Below are 20,226 nucleotides of genomic sequence, written 5' to 3'. Positions count from 1 at the left end.
CTGATGAGCAATGGTTTCACTGATGAACTTGTCAGAGTGAGTGGTAAAAGCCTATGTTCATTAACATAGGAAAATAAAAGCCTAATAAGATTGAAAAGGGTAAGGAACAAGAGGACTGACATGAAAGGGTAACAGAATGAAAAATTTCAGGGGCTTGAGTGACTTGTAAGGTGAGGCATGATTTATACCATCCAGAGGTTGTAAAAAAGCTGGTCGATCATTCTGCTCCTTGCTGGTCACAAGTTCCCAAAGTGAAAAAAGATTAATCTTGTTGGCTAGCTGGGCAGGTGGACTGCACTGTGCTGCTACTCTGGACCTAGTATGTTATTTCGTAGAGAAGAGGTAAAGAATTGGCAGAAATGGATGTAAATATGAACCTGGGTTCAGTGTTGCATCTAACATTTGTTAGAGCTAGGTAGAAAATTTTTTAATTTGCTGAAGTTTTAAAGGACTTTTTTTAAACTTTGATTAAGAATTTTTCATATTTGGATTAACTAATGTTTTGTTGATTTTGAGAAACAGCTTGCTCCCTCTTTTTTTCATTTTTCAGTGCCATTATTTTGTGGATGCCTTTTCAGAAAAATTGTGTATATTAACCAAATTTTTGACTTAGCCTAGTAGTTGTCATTCTTGTCAGGTATCTCTGATGATATTACTCTAGTGACCAAAGAATTAGTATGGTGAATGTTTACAGAATTCTGGAAGTTTTCTTCATAGAAAACCCAGACTTAAATCTGTTATATTTATATAAATGCACATTTTTCAACTTTTTAACTTATCAGCATATTTTCTTAAAGATAATTATATTGCATTTAAACGTGACTCTCTCATAAAATTGTCCCTAAGCCAAACTGTATAACCTTCTCTTTCTCTCTATCTCTCTATATACACAAAAGTGCACTATATATGTGTGATCAAAATAAAATTGTAATATAAATCTGTGGACATTAATTTTTCTGTATATTTTGTTAATTTATTTACAGTATCCAGGTAAATTGGCATTGATTTTCATTCTGGAAACTAAAATTGTAACTATTAATGTGAATATATTTGCTTATCCAAGACTTCAGTGCCAGCTTTTGCTATTAAGATTAGGTAAAGTACGTTGGCCACATTTTAACTATGTGTTCTTACAATAGTTTAAACATGTAAGTAAACAAGCCACAGTATATATAGGCAGTGTAATTTTTTTTTTAAAAGGTCATCTATGTAAGTCAGCTACAAATCACTTTTTTTTTCGTTGCCAGTCAAGTCTTGTTGCCACTATTTATGTTACAAAAATTCTATTTAAATATATTAAAAATGTTTTCAGGTTTTTTATTGCTGGATAATTCAGACCCCATTATTGATGCTGTTTCCTGATTTAGTTTTAGTTTCTTTATTCAGAAAAGTCTTCTAAATTTAGGGAGGCATAAAGTTGACAAAAAGCTGCATGTGTTTTTCCAACCCTCTTCCAATTGCCTGACACTTTGTCAAGAATGTAAAATTATGTAGCAGAGAGTAAAATATGGATTAAACAAAATTCAGTCATCCTGAAAGGGACACTTTTGTTTTGGTTTTCTCCCATGATTTTCTTCGTCTTTTTTTTCCTCTATCTGCCCATGTTTTGTTCTCCTCTGCTTTTAAGCAAAATGATGTGATTTATACACAGTGCTTTACTTTGGATCCTGGCTCAATGAAATAATTCAACACATAGCTCTTTTTTATTGTGTTTTTATTTCAGCAAGCCATTTTTTGCACAATAGCATTCTGTTTGGACACTTGAAAATTCAAATGAAAAGGGGAATTTTTTCCTCTGAGTAGTTTTTGACCAACTTTTCTATTTAGAGCATGCTATTTGAAGAATGTTGCCAAGCTATATGCATTTTCTATGTATCACGTGCACTTGCTTGTGCAAACACAACCTGTTGTGTGTTTTGCTTACAATATTAAGGCAACATATCACGTTATCTGGGTAACGTAATTTATTTGTTCTGAGCAGTTGCTAGTTTATGGCTGGGCTTCCACATTTGTGCAGTTCATCCCGATTTGAAAGAGGACAGGTTCCCAGAGCTCACAGAAGAGGAACAAACCACTGCTGAAAATAGTAAAAACAATCTCTCTGACAAAAGGCTAACCGAAAGAGGGAATAGCTCTGGAAAAATCTAGAGAAGATGGAGAGAGCAAGAGAAGAACAAGCAATGCAACAGGTGTGTCCTACAGCAGGGGAAATGCAGTTTAAAACCCCCCAAATTATTTAAAAGAAAATTCCAATCTTTTTTTCAGACTAAAAAGGAAGGGATTCAAAGACCAATCCTGTTCAAATTGCCACAGGGAATGCATAACAGCACTCACAGGCATTTTATAAACATCTGTTATGAAGGTTTTAAAGAACAAAAAGTAAAATCTGCTGACATTTTAGTACAACGTAATAAGAAATCCAACAGTGGCCTCTTCCAGGTTCAGAAATATTATGATTTTTTGATCCTGAAAAATGGTTCCATGAAAGAATTTCTCTAATTTCAGTAGTAGTCTAAAGACATGTTGGCTTAATGATACATATTTTTTTATTATGTTGAAGTGATTTTTATACATAGGGAACTAATTAAACAAAATTACAAAATCAAAGAGAGGAGATTGACTGAAAAGGAGCCAGGGGGACAGTAGAAAAAGAACGAGAGAAACGTTATCGAGAAGAAAAGACTGGAACATACACGGCACATGGGTGAGGTGAAAGTAAAGTGTCTCTGCAGACATTTTACATGACACAAAGAGGCAACCCTAAAAAAATAAAATTTATTTATTTTCACAAATAGGTAAAAAACAACCAACCAACCGGGGATGTTGGAAAGGTGAAACTAGAAATATCCAAACTGGAAGTAAGTTACTGTATTTTGGCTGTGACTGTAATTGTGACTGTGACCAATCACTGGGCTGTGATTGGTTCCTAGATTTTTTGGTAGATTGTTACTGGCCATTTTTAAATCAAAATGGGTTCTTCTGAAGGACAAGAACACGTTCTTGGTCCCCATTAGGAATAACTGGATCAAATTGCACTTTTCAGTGTTACTCAGAAGTCAGTGTACATTATCAGAATGTCCCCTTATGGGAATTATGTTTCTTAAAGCTTCTTAGAGAATAATATAAATGGTGAAGTAAAGATAGAGGAAACTCTACTTAAATAGTTAATACATAACTATAGCTCTTTAAATTGAAGAGATGTGGTATGTTAAAGGAACGGATTTTACATCGACATAGAAGTGATTGTAAAAATAATCGCAATATGCTATAGTTAGGACAGCTTAAATTTGACTGTCAAGTATTTTGAGGAGAGGAAAGTCTAGTTTGCCATCAGATTCACAAGTACATGGTTAGATTTTAAATACCTTTCTTACCACTAAGGATATGTCTACATTTTAATATTAAGCAACAGCCACCAAGCTCTGTTTGGTGTTTCAGCTGGTTTATGTACCTAATTTAGACAGTGCACTCGAAGGCTAAGGCGCACATTAACACATCTTAACACGACCTCAGTGCAGCTATGCAAATTTTGCATTGCATCTAACTCATGTCCAGCCGAGTCAGAGTATGGGCAGCAGAAGTGCAGCCTGTACCCATCTGATGAGGCAGACCTCATGTTCACTTCTTCCACCTTTCTGCCTCCCCTAACTCAACTCTTTCAGTATTGCTCTAAAAGAAAATGGATTTGGGCTGAATTTGCAAAGTTTTTTTTTTTTTCCCCATAAAAATAATCTTTCTTTCTGTGAGGGTTTTGTTGGGTTTTTTTGCATGGTTTGTGTGAAGCGGGCTTTAAAACATTAGGCATAAGTCTGAGAGTAATGATAACCAGGGGTTTGAGACAGAGGAGAACTAGTAGCAGCTCCATGTATCACTGGGTACGAAGGTCTCCGTCATTAAGGACCACGACTAAATAAACATGCTGGGATATGATTGCTTTATTGCTCTTTGCTCATTTTATGTCCTTTTATTGCCTTACTAACGGCTATAGGATTAGGTGTGTAAGGGAGTTCTGAAAATGTAGAACAGAGAGAGGTATGTAAAAAAGTGTGTGCTTCCCATAAAGATTCTAACTTTTCCTCATCATGGATGATAGAGAGACTAATTTACCTTGCATAGATAAGCGAGGGTAGGGAGAGGGGCACAGTGGGACTTCAAGAACAGATCCATTTCTAGGCTTCATCCTCACTTTAGTACAGCTGATGATTTTTATGTGCCTTTATAGTGGCCCCAGTGGGAGACAGTGTGTCATTACAAGCAGTGCTTTTTTCCTCCACAATTAGCCAAACGGTATGTCTCTGATCCAGGTTCTACATGTAAAAATATGCAGATAAGAATTAATTTTATATATATTTAACTATTAAATAAAACACTTTCGTTTCTGATACTGCCAGAATCAGTGTGGTATACTGGTGTAGCATTATCACTTCTGAGGACAGAAAATACTGATGGGCTAATAATTTTACTGCTTTCTATTTTGCATGCACTGCAGTTTACAAGATTAATAAAGAATGTAGTCTCTCAGCAGACCTACAATTTAGACTGTAAGAATCTCTGTTCTTGACTAAAGTCCTGTTGTATCTAAATAAGGGGAGCTAGTTTCATCCCTGGTGTCTAGAAGTGATTTTCTGTGTTGTCAGTTTCTTCCAAGGGAAAGAACAATGTATGACCCATAATGTTTTCAGTAAAGTAAAAAGCAAAGCAAAGAGTGCTGTCTTAGCTGAAGCCAGTGGATTTACTTTATTTTTTTTTTAAATAGGAAAACCTAAAAATGACATGCTCATATTTGGATCTTAATATTAGGGAGTAACATTTGGGATGCAGAAAAAAAATTGTCTTTCAGAATTTTGGGAGTGGCCAGTGTATATTTTATTTGTATTTAAGAAATGCTCATAAATGTAGAGATTACACATATATAAATGTATAGAATTAATAGGTAGCATTGACATAAATATACATAAAACAAAAAAAAGATGGTGACTGCCCAGCTAAAGCTTAGCATTTAAAAGTGCAGTTCACCCAAGAAAAGTCAATGAGGCCGACTGCAAGAGTTGTAAAGTAGTTCTCAAGGTTGCTACAAAATGTCCCTTTGTTTCCTTCATGCCTTCGTCCTTCTTGAAATCCTCTCCACATAGTCAAATTAAATTTATTTTTCTTTCAGGCTTTTCTACTACAAATCCTGTTTTACTGTGTAGTTTACCCAGTACCAAAACATTAGTCTCATCCAAAGAGCAAGGAATCTTTTATTCATACGCTTCTATGTCAACGGTTCCACAGTCTTAAAAACCATTTTGTCTCTTATTCCCTATATGTAATCCTTCCAGATAGTATTTCAAGACATTGTATAAATGCTATGCTTTTTTATTCTACAAGTGGAAGAAAATCTGGCATCAACATTGTCTGATGACTTAAGCATTTTCTTGAAGTTTCTTTAATCTTCAGAAATGCCTTTGTACCTTGCATGAAAGCACTGTATTCTCAACCTTTATAATCCAAATAAGAATTTTCTTTAGGAGCATAGTTGGTTTGCATTGCCGGTAGCTTAGCTTTTATTTTACTCTCATTGGCTGCAGGTATTACCTAGAGGTGAGGATGGAAACGCAGCCTAGGAAATCAGCCTTCCCTCATCTGTATATGGAGAACTGAAGCTTCTGTACTCTGTTGTTTTCTTTTTTGAATGTAAGTAAAGTTTTGCTGCGTGCTTCAATAACCTCCTTGCTTATTAAAGACTATATCATTAGCTGTCCTATTTCAACACACCACTCTCAGAAAATGATGATCTTTTGGAGATGCAAGTGTTAGAAAGATCCAACAGTTTCATGTGCTCCTGAAAGTCACATAAATACCTATGAAATTGGAGAAACTGCTGGTAGGTTGGTGGAAGGTATGCACACCCCAAAGATTTTTGCCAAATGATATCATTATGTTGTTCACCTAAGGCTGTGTGTGCTCCTTATAAGGCAACTGCTCCCTCGTCATATCTTATTACTTTCTCCAGTTGCCCAGATTTTCCAATATCCTTCTAGGAAAGATGAACAGAAGCCCTGTGAACCACTAGTTTCTTCTTCCTTTTTTTAATTGGTATGCTTTAATCAGCTAATTAAGGACTTTGCAACTCCAACATGTATTGACCTTGAAGACCCAGTCCTTGAAAAGGATTTTTTGATCCTTGATGATTTTTTTCTACTGATTTCATTAGGCTTTGAATGATCAGATATTCTTCAGTTCTGGGCCTTAAATATATAACACTTCAAAAAATATTTTCCCCTTTCCACTTCCTTAACTGAATTCTACCATGAACATTTCCCTCTGTCCCCCTGTGAACTCCATGATTCTTGTTCCTTCCTACTCAGCAGCAACTCACATGTTTTGAATTCAGTCTCACTTCATTCATCAGGATGATTTTTTGCACGTTCTCCCTGTTTAATTATATAACACCACTTTTGCTCAATTTGTGCAAACATCCTTTGGACTTGTTACAATTTGATTTTCTGTCAAGGATCGTTCCAAAGAAGAGAAAATGATGGGCAGAGGAAATGATGCTGGTGTATATCTTATTTGCAATTCTAATAACAGCTTTGTGAATTTGAACACGTTAGTAAAGAGCACTTCACTCAAGTGCATATTACCGCAGAACTTGCTAAACATGCCTAAGAATAATGCTCCTCCAATCTGGGCAAATTAGATGGATAACATCATTTGCAGCAGTTGTTAATTATGTATCAGCTGCAGTCACAGCATAATTCTGTTAATTGCTTATCACACTAAGGTTAACTTTCTGTCATTTATATTTGTTTAATTCATAATTAGAACAACACACTTGATATTGTTCACTGACCACTTTAAAAAAAAAAAATAATGATGCAAATGTTCAGCAACATAAGACTAGAAGAGATCTCCTGAGTCATCAGCTTGGCTGATGTCACCAACCCATATAATACCTTTCATAAATTTCTCTCCATGTCTTAAAACCAGTTAGGTTCCTCGCCTCTACTACCTAAATGGAGGTTTGTTACAGTGCCGTAACCCTGCCATGTTTAGAAGCTTTCCACTTGCCAGCCTTAAATTTATGCCTTTGTTCTTATGGCAGCATTGTTTTATTGTCTAAATAATTTTTTCCCCCTGCGATGTTTACCGTGCATGATTTATTTGTAGAATAAACTCCCTCTCACTTTTCACTTCCCTGAGATGGGCAAACCAACTCCTTTTAGTCTCCTTCTGTAAGATGTACATTCTCACGCCCTGAACATGGCTGGCTAGCCATTAGTGCTCCTTAATTCCAGCTGTAATGGCAGCTTTTAACCCCCCCCCTCGTGCAGAGGGAAGCAGAAATGCCGTTCACTGTCGGATGAATGACAGATAGCAGGAGGTGTAGATGAGTTCTGCTGGCTCTACAAAATGTGTCCAGAAGTACTGGTGGAAGCAACTGGCTGACTTCTTATTCTGGCTAAGTGAACAGATATGGCAGTATTTTAATTAAAACTGTTTGAGACAGCTAAGTCATAAGTCAATCTTTTCAAACCAAGTCCATCATAGTAACTTAATTTATGTATACATCTAAAAAATAGAGAATGCTGTAGTAATTTAGCCAGAGGAGGCTAGAAAGGTATTGTGATTCTTAGAGAATAAAAATTCAATTGGGAATTGAGAAACTGGAGGACACTTGGGGAACAATCCTGTACTGGGGGGAGAATTAGGGGACTGGCTGCAGAGAAGCTCTGCTGAGAAGAACCAAGGGGTCTTGGCAGACAGCAAGCAGAGCATAAGCCAGCAGTGTGTCCCAGAAGCAGAGGGCCAACAGCATCCTGAGCTGTATTAGTAGGATCAAGGGAAATGATTATCCCCCTTTACTTTGCACTTGTTAGATGGCATCTAAAACAGTGCATCCAGTTTTGCCTCCTCCCCCTCCACCCCCCACCCCGCTCCCTTCTTCCTTCCAAGAAAGACACGGATAAACTAAAGGAAGTTCAGTGGAGGGCCACCAAGATGGTCAGGGGCTGCAACACCTGCCCAGTTGAGGAGAAGCTAATGGACCAGAGCTGTTTCAGCCCGGAGATGAGATGGCTTTGGGGGAGGGGGCCTCACAACAGCCTCTGGTACCTCAAGGCGGTTTGTGAAAATATGGAGCCAGTCTTTTCACTGTGGTGCAGGTGGGAGGACAAGAGACTATGGACGTAAGTTGAAACAGGAGAATTTCAGACTGGATGTGAGGAGAAAAATCCCCATGCCAAGGACCAGGGGAGACCAGGTCCAGCAGAGGAATAGGGTGCCCAGAGAGGCTGGGCAGTCTCCATCCTTCAAAGTATTTCAAGATATGACTGGATAAAGCCCTTAGCAACCTGGTCCGACCTGCATTGAGGAGGAAGTTGAACTAGATGATCTCCTGAGGTCCTTGAAATTAAGGATTAAGAATGTATTCAGGATTCCTCATGTCCATAGTGGTATTTCATATGGTTCTCCTTTTAGACTCATAAAACTGATTATTGAGTGTCATGCAAATGCCCAGCCTTTTAGTTCACTTCTGGATCTCTTCTTTCTTGACTGAATTTTGTATTCAGGTCCCCTTCAGGAAATAATATCAAGACAGTAATTTTTTTTTTTCATTATTATTCTCTTGTCTTCTTTTTCTTTTTCTTTTTTTTTTCCTTTTTCTTTTTTCCTTTTCCTTTTCCTTTTCCTTTTCCTTTTCCTTTTCCTTTTCCTTTTCCTTTTCCTTTTCTTTTTCCTTTTCCTTTTCCTTTTCCTTTTCCTTTTCCTTTTCCTTTTCCTTTTCTTTTTCCTTTTCCTTTTCCTTTTTCTTTTTCTTTTTATTTTTTATTTTCCTTTTCCTTTTCCTTTTCCTTCCTTCTTCTCTTCAAAACAATATAGCACAGCAATCTGCTACAATACTACTTTAGTCACTTTAATTCTCTTCAGTCTCGGAAAGTAGCAAAGAACCCAGTGTCCTGTTTCACCTCTGAGTCTTCTCATCGCTTTTCTCTCCCAACAAATGAAAAATATGACTTCATTTACGTAAAATAAAACTGCTTACAACAAAGAATGTGTCTTTATGTCTTTTTAGGATTCAGTGATTCTGAAGATTTTGGGGTCCCAAAGTAATTTTTTCTGCCACACTTCCTAGGAATGGTTGGATTTCAGATTTTTTTTTTTAACTATTCCTTCCAAGACAACAGTAGACAGCAATGCTGTAGTTTTGTTTCATCTTTTTTTCCCCAAGAACGTTATGCAGATCAAATGAGACAAGTCACATCAATCTTCATATAGATAATATTTATCGTGTTTCCTATCCCTAACATTTATTATATGTAAAAAAAAAAGCATAACAAAGAAGTTTCAGTGTTTTAGTTGTACTTATTAAAATGCCCAGGCAAGGCCAAGTTTTAGCAAGAAGTTGCATTTTTATTAGACCAAGCAGGACATCTACTTCAAACAGCCAACATTGACAGTCTCTTTGGTGCAGAGGTTGTGCTGTTGCTGCTAGGTGTAACAGACAGTCTACTACAACAGTGCCTCCAACTCTAGACCTTACATCACCTAAAAAAGAAAATCCTGTTACCCCTATTTTTTCCACTCACCTGCAGATTTTGAAAGTTTTCAACTGACTAATTTGTCGTATCTGTAATAAAACCTTAATATAAATGGTTAGGATACACCCAGTAGTGACCTTTTCATCGCCTGTCTAAGTGAAGTCATCTTTGTTTCCTTGCATACCACCACTACTGACTCAGCCTTCCTGATTCCTAAACAAATTTGTTCTGCAGTTCTTTCTGATTAGGACATTCTTTTCTACTGTGATTTTGCTTCTTTTTGGAAGTTGAAAGACTAACTTTTCACAGGAAGTTACTTTTGCCAGTCTCGCAAATCATCTAGGGGAATTCAAGTACTAATGCGTTTTAAATGCTGATTTATTTACAGAACTTATTGGTCAAAGTGGACTGTCACCTTAGATATTTTCTCATGTGTCTAATTAAAGCAATGTTATCTGGAAGTTGAATCAGTTTTAGGTGGTGTCAGGGCATTGAATCAGTAGAGAGTACAGTTTACAGCTTTTTCTTCTTAATCAGATGAAAAGATGTATATCTTTACTGCGTTGTTTTGAAAACTCACCAAAACCTTGGAGTGCAACAACTTTTGTGTGTCCTGTGAGACAAATTTAGCAGATTAGCTGTGATTTCTCTTTTGTTCAACATAGAGTGTAGCTTTCATAAGGCAGCCTAACTTCGAGTGGAAAGCTGTTCCTGTGGCTGTAGCTAGACTGTGGGATAAGTGCATCACAGTCCTGGCCCCAGGAGATGCACTTGAATAGTGTCCCAGCAGGGTGGGGAAGTGACCTGTGTCCTCCGCGTGCCTTGTATTTCTGGTTCCCCAGGACACAGGGGGTATCAGCTAGGCTCTGAGCCTGTGTGCATGCTTGGTGTACCTTCCAGAGGAAATTATAGAGGCCTGTCCTCCAGGGATTTTGGGTATGCATTCACAAACCGGGACTGCAGGTGAGACTGTGCAGGACAGCTGTCCCACATTTATGTACGGTAACTTAACATTTGCTTTGTCACTTTCTGTTATGAGGAATGTTCTTCACCTAGCTTATTTTTGGATTATATTACATGTATCTCCATTTTTATCAAACACAGAGATACCTGGGTCTGATTCTGTTAATCCTCGCTTGGTATACTGTCCATCATTTTATGATTGCACACGTGTTAAGTTGGATGACTCTCTTCCTGAAGCTCAGGCCCTCTGAAACATGTCTAAGCTGGAGTAAACATCCGTTATGTGAACTAGGAGTATAACAATATTTTGAATTTGTTTTAAAATGTGATAAAGATGGTTTTTTTCTGGCATTTATAACCTGTAGCAGGTGGGTTATATGATATTTTCAGTTTTGAGAAAGTGCTCAGGGGGATAGGATAGTGCAGGAGTAGGTCTCCATCCAGGGTCTCCACCTTCAGCTCTCTTCTCTGATTTTGGGGAGTCATTTGCATAGATTGACCTCACCTAACTCTAGGTGTCAGTTGTATTTGTGTGAGCACTTTGGTTAGACAACCAGTGCAAAGAAATGAGTGTTTTGAGAAGTGATTCAGTTCAACTTACTATCAAAGATAGGTTTGATAAATCTGTTTAGAAGTGCCTGTTTCTGATCATTGCATACAAAGGGAGTTAGGCATCTAGTTTACATGCAGATGACTATACTGTAGGCACGTGGACTCAAGTGTCGTAAACTTGAGTCCCAGTTTAGTTGTCCTTTGCCTCAGTTCTCTGTTCATAAAAAGAGGAATATAGTTTGGCCCTCTCTCACAGATATGGAGATAATGTTACTGACTACAAGGTTCTTGGATAAAATGATGGAGCCTACCTACATGAATATATTAAAAACAAGGAATATGGCCACATTAATATTGCTGATGTCTAGAAAACCCACCCAGACACAGCTGTTATCTATAATATTTAAAGTAGAACTGATCATGTAACCTACATTATTGCAGCTACACATAATTTTTCAGATTGGATCTTGATGATTTGCATTGTGTTTTTACTCATAACTGCTCCTATGACGATTTCTCAAAGCTTCCTCTTACCTGCTCTTAAGATAGAGACTAAGACAACTTTGCAGGACTGCTTCTCTCGTAGTGTCCATGTGAGTGATTTTTTTCCTGCTCAGCTTGATCAGTGTTCTGGCTTTATTAATCAGAGAGATGCAGCCCACCTTATTTTTCTAATATTTATCATCAGCTATTAAAAGGGACTTATACTGATTTTGATCTTGTTAAAATCACTGTTAGAAATCTGTTGGGAGCAGATATCTCTGTATTTCTTGGAGGTCACAGTAGCTAATGTTTTATTCCTACCTGGGAATACACCTAGCATGTGTTAAAATTAAGAGATAACCACTGGCCAATTGCAGAGCGGATCTGTATGTGACAGCAAAGAATAGACTTAAGGTCCTTCTCCAGAGGATTCTGTTTTATGTGTACTGGGATCTGAATTTACTGCATTTACAATGCAGATACCTCTGCCCATAAAGTTATCAAGTGTCCAGGGCCTCCCCGGTTCTTAGGACAGCCCTGTTGTTTGTATTTTCAAGGAGATACTGTTGTCATTTCATGTTTACTGAAACCAAGAATGACTTTGTTGTCTTAAGAAAAATAATGTAAGAATTTTAATGTGAAATTTCTTGGTTTATGACCTAGTGTAATGGTTTCCTTGGCCCAGTTTAGGATTTTTAGAAGCTTTGGATTGTTGGTTTTGATAGGCTTTACAAGCTAGATTTTCAGCAGTACTCAATCCCATCATATATTATTGTTCTCAGAGGGAAAAGTATCCCTTTAAAAATCAGGGTATTTTACATGCATGCCTCCCCAGGACATGAGTTGTTCTAAAAATCTTCGTATTTATTTGATCCATAAAATCGAGTTATTTTGATACTTTAGAGAGCTGATCCAAAATATCATTGAAACAGAATATATGCCTTTATACTTTCATGTTGTTCCTTTATTTGGGTAGTATTTTGAATTTTCTGTCCCTTTGCCATACTTTCAGTTTAAACTCATAGTCTTTAACATGCTCTGAACTTCTCGTTATCTGATTTTCTTAACAATAAAAATGAGAGTTGTCAAGCTAAGCATAACCGTGCCAGTGTCTTGTAAGAGTTAAGCCAAGTGTGTTGACACAACGTTCTTTCTGCAGGAATGTGATGAGTCAGTTTAGACTCTAGTTAAAAATTTTAATTTTAGACAGAGTAACTGAAAATAATGGGACTTGTCTGACTATTCAGTTATTTAATTAGCCTTTTACGTAGGTCCAAGAGTTATATAGTCACTAACATGGGCAGAAGTGTACTGAGTTTGTTTTGAAACATTATGTAGAATATATAACTCGTTTAGCAGGGGATAGAATATAAAAATTAGAAGACTTTCTGCGATTAATTCATCACACAGAAAAGAAAGATTCTAGGCAAGCTGAAAAAAAACCCCAAACAAACCTTGCCTTGATACTGGTTAACCTTTTTTTTGAACTCTTTTATTGTGTATGACAAAGGCCAGGGTGTTTATCTGTGAAAAAAATAATAAATCTCATTATATGGTATTTCTCAAGATAAATGTGGATAAATTGTAAGTAAAATTTATCTAACTGGCTATATAAAACATTGTTTATGAGCAAGTTTGCATAAAAACCTGCCAAGGAGGCTCATTAAGGAATTACTAATCACCTGGGCATGACTGAGCAAGAGTGTTTAGTCTTGCTTATTAATATCATGATGGTTTGGTTTTATCTTACACCTGAACTCTTTCCTCTTTTCATTTCATTCTGCTCTCCAGGACAAGTCTCTGATTAATTTTCCTGTGTGTATCAGAAAATAATAAGTTACCTGATTTAAGCAAATAATTAACAAGTGACTCCAGTCATTTAACTGTAACTCAGCAAATCTCACCACAAAACTCTATGCTACAAAAATCCTTTAAGCTCTCTAAACTGGCAACACTGCATGGCTATTGTGAGTTTTAAAGAATAAAATGAACTGAAGAATATTAAGTTAAAATAGAAATATTAAATACTAAATTCTGCCTAACAGTAATTCACATGCCTAACAGTAAACCTTATCTGTTGCTATGTAAAAAAGCAAAAGTATCCTATTTTTTATCCTTCCTCCTCATGAAAATGCACAATTTTCTAATAGTGCCTGCTAACCCCAGATAGGGTTAGCAAATTTACTGTTAATCTGGATACAAAGCAAGCACAGGAATGTATTGAAGTGGCAAAATACAGATTTACTACTAGCTCATGGAGAGAATCTGCCCATGGACAATACATCAAGAATTACTAGGATTCAGTATGTAGGAGGGAGAGCTTGCCCCTGTCAAATCCATTTTTGTAGGTATACTCAATGATAATTCAGGAGGCAAATCCAGCTGTCACAAAAACACTGAAAATAAATTCCTGTGTGTACATATATACACATACACATACTTATACACTTACATATGTATATATAAACCAAGATTTAAAATCTGCATAACATTTGATATCTACATGTGTTGCAGCCTACTGTGGACAGCCTCCTGGAAAAGCTTGATAAAGGAATATAACTACTCTGTGTTCTCAGTCTTTACCTCCTAACCCCTGTACCTGGCATGCTGTGTTCTGACTGTCATCAGGCTTCTACTTCACCATTAGTTATCCCTCTAAATCTTCCCTTAGAAATGTGCTGCTTCAACAGGCACCATCATGGCCTTGACTCTTCCATCACCCAGACACACTGCTCTCCGTCAGCGCAGTTGCACAGCTACGAGTTGACATTTCGTGGTGGCCTATGTGCAGTGGTCCCTATATGACCTCTTGGCTATGAGATGGCTTTTCCTGGACTATTTCCTACTCTTCAGCAGTGGTATTATTTGGTGAAAGGTTGTCCAAAACCCCTATGCTAAGTTGAAGGCTGAGAAATCTCAGAAGAAAGTTTTTAAGTATTAGCTGCTGACATAATTATTATAGGTGTAATCCAGCTCTCCTTAGTTGAAGAAATTCACTGCAACATGAGAATAATAAAGAAGTGAAATAATAACAATAGCAAAAAATCTTCCTGATTCTGGTAGGTAATCAAGGGCTGGAGAGTGCAGCTGAAGGACTACCACACACAGATACACCACTGGTTTCACTAAACCATTGACAGAAAGTAGCACAGCACATCTGGAAAATGCAGAAGATATTACCTTAATAATTTTGGTCTGTGCAGAGTGTGGGTGAATGCAATATGAGAATCATCCTCAAAACACACCTTTCTGTTAAAGTGCAACTAAGGGTTTGCGAACTGGAATGTGTCTTGTACTTTGTGAGATGCCACCCAAGGCACTCACTGATGTATGTGCACATGTGTAAGTGATAAATAAAATCAGATAAACCAGATAGCTTTGTTTACCTTGACCTTAAGTAGTGGATGTAACATCTTCCCTTTGCATATGGCACCATTATATTACCGTTGCTATGCTAGTAGCATATCCCCTCAATGACAATGTGGTAGGTCAAGTGAATAAATCATTTATCCTTTTAGAATAAGCTGCAGAGAATGATATTTGGAATAGGGAGGGAGGATCTAGGTGATATCCTCAGCCATTGTAAATTATCTTCAAAATTATCCCGCAGCAACTATTATTCAGGCTCAAAATATTTTAGAGCTTTCATATTCCTTTGATATTTCCCCTCAAGTACAGACAGGGCAAAGACCCTAGTGGATATGAGATTAAAACTGTAAATTGCACTTCATAGAAGTTGGAGTGTTAAATCTCCTACTCAGCTTTGAAACTCTGATGTAGACTAGTCATTGACATCTTCATAACTATTTTGGCAATATTTACAGCTTGCAAAACATGCTAAGTAGGGCAGGTCCATAGTGTTTGACAAGTCAGGAGCCAGGCATGTTCTTTGTTTTCTGTGTTTGTTCATATTCATGGCTGTTGAAGTTGTAGCCCAGTGTTCCGCAAGACAGATACTTTATGAAGCCGAAAGCATAAATACAAAGACAATTCAGAGTTTGCAGTAATGGTCTGTTCCATGTTAGGCCAAAATTAAAAAAAAAAAAAACAAAACCCCTCATCATAACTTATTAAAGAAAGCTATGTATTTTTGCTGTATGATACAGTGGAGCTCAACATAATGAATCACCAATTCAAATGAAAAAAGGGGCAGATTCAATATGTGCAAGAATCTCATTTTTATAGAATGCCTGGGGTGGTCTAAGTGTCTAAAAATGTGTGTAATGGAAACAGGCTTAGCCTAGATTTCCCACAAAGATTTGTACTTATGTTTCACCTGGCATGATTTGTTGCAGCTAATCTTACCACCTTGCCTAATAAGTGTGCCATGAAACCCTGTTACTCAGTTCTGGTACTGGCTTTGCTTTTCTGGTGTTTTATTGAACCACTATATTTTTAGGACAAAGTCAAAAGGAAGATGCAAAATGAAAAGGCATAGAAGCATCCAAGTGCCATAAATTTACTCGGTAAAGCTGATAAGTTGATGCTGGGTTTGAGAAGTCTGTATGAGATGGTGCCTTTGATCATCTTACTGGAAGCAGTTGTTGTGCTGTGCATTTATTCTCATGATTCACAAATTGTACTGAAAAATCCTTTAACATTAACCAGCTCAAAGGCAACTTTGTCCTTGTTTGGCTCTGAACTTTTTTTTTTGGGGGGAGGAGGGGGCCATGACAATGTTAAGAGACTTGCTGTAATGTTTTAGAGTTGTAGAGGACTGTAGCCATGTTTCCATCATGGTATTTAGGTCTTAAGCACAAAAGGCTATTTATTTTCCAAGAAGTCTAAGAAGTTTGGTAATACACATTTAGATTTTATCACTAATTTTTAGATCTGATCCAACTCTAACATTTTTATTTAAAAAATAAAAAGCCAGCGATCTCTATCAAATAAAGTAATACTACAGTGTTACAAATGTTTTCATGTCAAACACGTCATAAATTTATGTTTTGGAATACAAGCAAACATTTCCCAGTCATTACTCATGGACCATTTATGAAATACTTGGGGGTGGGTGGCAGCAGAGCTGATGTGACGGTGACTGGCAGTGTTCTCCCTGGCGCTGAGGGTGTGTTACAGGAGAGGGACACTCAGTCTCTGGTATTACATGGGCATGTGTCTTTGTAAACCAAAGATGAGATTCCCTGCGGGCATGCGGAAATTTGCACACCGCTTCCTGGGTAGCAAGCTTTTGGCAAATAAACTCTCTAACTTGGAGATCTTTGGCTGAGTTTACTGTAGTAAGGTGACATTCTGGCTCAGCTCCTGTGGTGCCATTAGGCTTGGTTAGTACAGACTCCCTGCGTACCCCATCTCACATGTGTGCCAGAAAATGGGAGGAGAGACATAGAAAAATGTGTGTTTTATCAACGTACTGGATATATATGCCAGCTTATTGACAAAAATAGGATGCCTTCCAAGTATGTCCACCACAACTCACTGTACTTGCAAAACAAAGAAGTACTGTGAAGATGTATTCCTTACATAGAACACATAGGAAACAAGAAGAAAACCCAACCAAACTTTTAATAAAGACTTTCTTATAGGAACCTACATTTCTTACTAAGCTGGAATAATAAAAGGACATATTGCTACTTATAAAAACAAAAAAGAAAAAGAAAACCAAAACTGTTTTCAGTAGTAATAGTAGTTTGAGATTTGTTTCTATTTTCAGGAAGACTTTTATGGAAACAACCTTGATTTTATTAGCTTGTGTTCTATTTTATACCACAATCAGAAGGAATGATTACATTTAATATGGAGAGCTTATTAACAGAGTTAATAGTTTTAAAGATAAGATAGGAATGCTTTCTGTATGTGATTGTGAGGTCATCAGATTTAAAGAAAAAACCCAACAAAACCACATGAACAAAACCATTATTGAGTAGCTTTCTCTTTCTTCACAATTACTGCAAAATTTATTTTGAAAAGTGATTTCTCACTCAACTTCACAGTATCACTTATCTGAAAGGAGCGTTTCGCAGTTTGACTAATTATACAATTTTAAAACTTCTGCTTACCTAAGGCTAATATTTCTTGGCTGTCAGTAGTAGATTACTTGACTTAGAATTTGAAAGAACATCTCATACTACAAGCTGCAAGGTCATTCAGAATTTGAAAAACAGCGCAGGTGTCCAATATGAAAAGAAATCTGCTGTGTGGAGGTCTGAATACTAGTAAACTTTGTAAAGCTTGGACTGACATAGGACCAAAAGCTGTTCATCTTCAGCTTATTTCCTCAATGGCTCTAATTTCAGGACTGCATTCTGATCCACCTAAGGCAGAAAGAAAGCATATTAATATTTTACAGTAGTCATTTTGTATACATTAATTGTTCATGATTTACTTCATGATGCCAAAAATCCCCCAGAAAGCAGATTTTTATGAATGCAAGATTTGACTGCAAGAAGTTTCCTTAGCAAAACATGAAAAAAGTAGTATAAAGAATGGCTTTCCTACAGTGTACATTTTTCCATATTAAAAAATCAATTGAAATGAGTTTTTATATGACAGAACTATGAAGGGTCAATTCATTCCCTCTCTTTAGTAGTCACTGAGGGGCCTGTTTTGGCAGCACTGAAGAAGTTCTGCTAACAGCGGTGGGAATAGCAGGATTTGATCATGTCATACATGATATCTTCCATCTTACATTAATTCCCTTATTTTAAAGTTACTCATATGCCAGAGTGTTTTGGGGACTGGAGTTTTGAAGTAAAACTCAGCTAGTCTTAGATAGTTTGTATTCGTGCAGCATACAATTTTGGTATGAAAAAAACAGAGATTATTTATAGAAAATCTTATCAAAACTTATGCACTAAGGAACAATAGATAATTCTAGTTAACATGTAAACCTTTGTATGTTATTTTAAATAGCATATTTAATGCAATGAATCATTTGTCATGTAACTAGTAACTAGTTTTGTAGCAAACACTATACAAATACAACAAATTGTTGTAGCAAATACAACAAATTCTGCTACTGAAGAACCTTTTCAAAATGAACCATCAGACAGTATAAAATGATTCCATCTTGTGATGAAACTACTGTGATCTCCTAAACAAATATGGGCTGTCAACAAATAGCGTTTCATCAATCTTAATTTACAAAGATACTTAGTATGCTTCTTTAAGAAAAAGAAAAAAATATTAGCTATGGTGAAAGACAGTGAACCTTTGTACACTTCCAGCACTGTGAATTGATACTTTGAGTAGAATTTTTTCCATGATTGTAGGCATGAAATATTCTATCATTTCAGTCATAAACTTAAATATCTTATAAAATTCCCATATATTATTTGTCTTCTGTAGTGTACAGGAAGTATTTGTAGTTACATTGGTCATTTACAAATGTGTTATTCATATGAAGGCATTATAGGTTTGCCCTTTTTTAAGTAGTAACTTTTGCAGGTTTTTGATATCTCATTGAATATAATAATGAATGAGTGGCTTAAAGGAAAAGGAATAGCAGTAGGTTGAAAAGGACAGCCCCTGTGGAGACCCTCCAAAATCTGCAAAGAATTTGTGCAAGCAGTACCATGATCAGAAATGCTCTTCGGTTTGGGGATAGCTCTGTGATAGCCACTTATACAAGAATCCTGTTGTCATAATTAGGCCACTGGACTCCACTGGGGCCAGGAGGAGAACTGGCCTGAGACTGCATCCATGCGTCCACAAGAAGACAAGATGATTTGTGGTAGCCCTGGGGACTTGGAAATTAGAAGGATGAATTTTGGAATGCTTTTTTTCTAGGTCTTTTCCTATAAATTTTCCTTTTTCATCAGTAGCTTGTCTGTCACCAGTTGCTTTTCTTTTTTTGTTTTTTTTTTAATCAAGGAGTTTTTTATGGTGCCATTTCGCAGCTACCTTTACTGAACAGCAGCTGCAGGCACTCTTTCCATTCAAATAAGCATTTCAATGCTCTATATACATTTATTGGCTCCTGCTAATTAAACATAAACTGGACAGTTTTCCTATATATGTAATCTTTAATGTAACTGTTGGTCAGCAGTGTAAAGGGTAGTCTTCTGTAAAGAATTTTTTGAGAAGTAATAACATTTGAAATTCTGCTATCCAGCATATAAAACCACCTGATTTGCAAGTGAAATTCAGCTATCTTGCACAGATTCAAGCGGCTTTACAGGAGGGTTTTTAACTGGGTTTGTACATGCCATGTGTACCAACTGAGGAGCAGTGGACCTCCCAGAGATTCTTCTTTTCAGAGAAGGTGAATGATTTTTTTTCCTTGTGCATCTGAATGGTGCTTGAAAACAATATGCTGCCGTCACATCTTGTGTGAAGAAGAGTTGGAGCAGGAAGCCACCTTCTGAGAGTGTGCAAGGTCCACTGCCTAGAGCCATCGCAGCAACACAGTATGTGATGGAGGGGATCTATAAACTGGCCTTTCTTGCCGCAGAGCTTGTGTTGCTTGAGGCCTCGGTTAAGCGTGCCTACACAGCCAGCTCATTGCCGCTGTTAAAGAACGCTAACAGTGGTAAAAATGGGAGGTTTTGCAGCTGCCTTTTAAAATATGATGATGGATGTTTTGGGTATGAGGATAGTCCATAATCGTATCACACTTCCTTCTTGTTCTGAAGAGAGAGAGCAAAATGGCGTATGAACCTACAGTCTCATTACATAGAACAACCGGATGGGTTTGTTTAGGACTGTTTATACCATACATTGACAACAAGATGTGTAGCAGGGC

The 20,226-nt window shown here is 37.0% G+C and overlaps 1 protein-coding gene across 1 annotated transcript in view; it reads left to right on the top strand.

Annotated features, from left to right (window-relative positions):
- Nucleotides 1-20,226, top strand: part of HNF4G (hepatocyte nuclear factor 4 gamma) — a 62,247-nt gene that overhangs the window by 21,022 nt on the left and 20,999 nt on the right. The window contains exon 2 of the mRNA XM_076329525.1: nt 5,571-5,676. The gene's annotated coding sequence lies outside the window, so the exon portion shown is untranslated. The remainder of the gene's footprint in view (nt 1-5,570; nt 5,677-20,226) is intronic.

This window comes from Aptenodytes patagonicus, chromosome 2 (assembly GCF_965638725.1).
Source record: "Aptenodytes patagonicus chromosome 2, bAptPat1.pri.cur, whole genome shotgun sequence".
In the NCBI taxonomy this organism is placed as follows: Eukaryota; Metazoa; Chordata; class Aves; order Sphenisciformes; family Spheniscidae; genus Aptenodytes; species Aptenodytes patagonicus.
The sequence above is the reverse complement of the archived record's forward strand: the minus strand, read 5'-3'. Positions and strand labels throughout refer to the sequence as shown.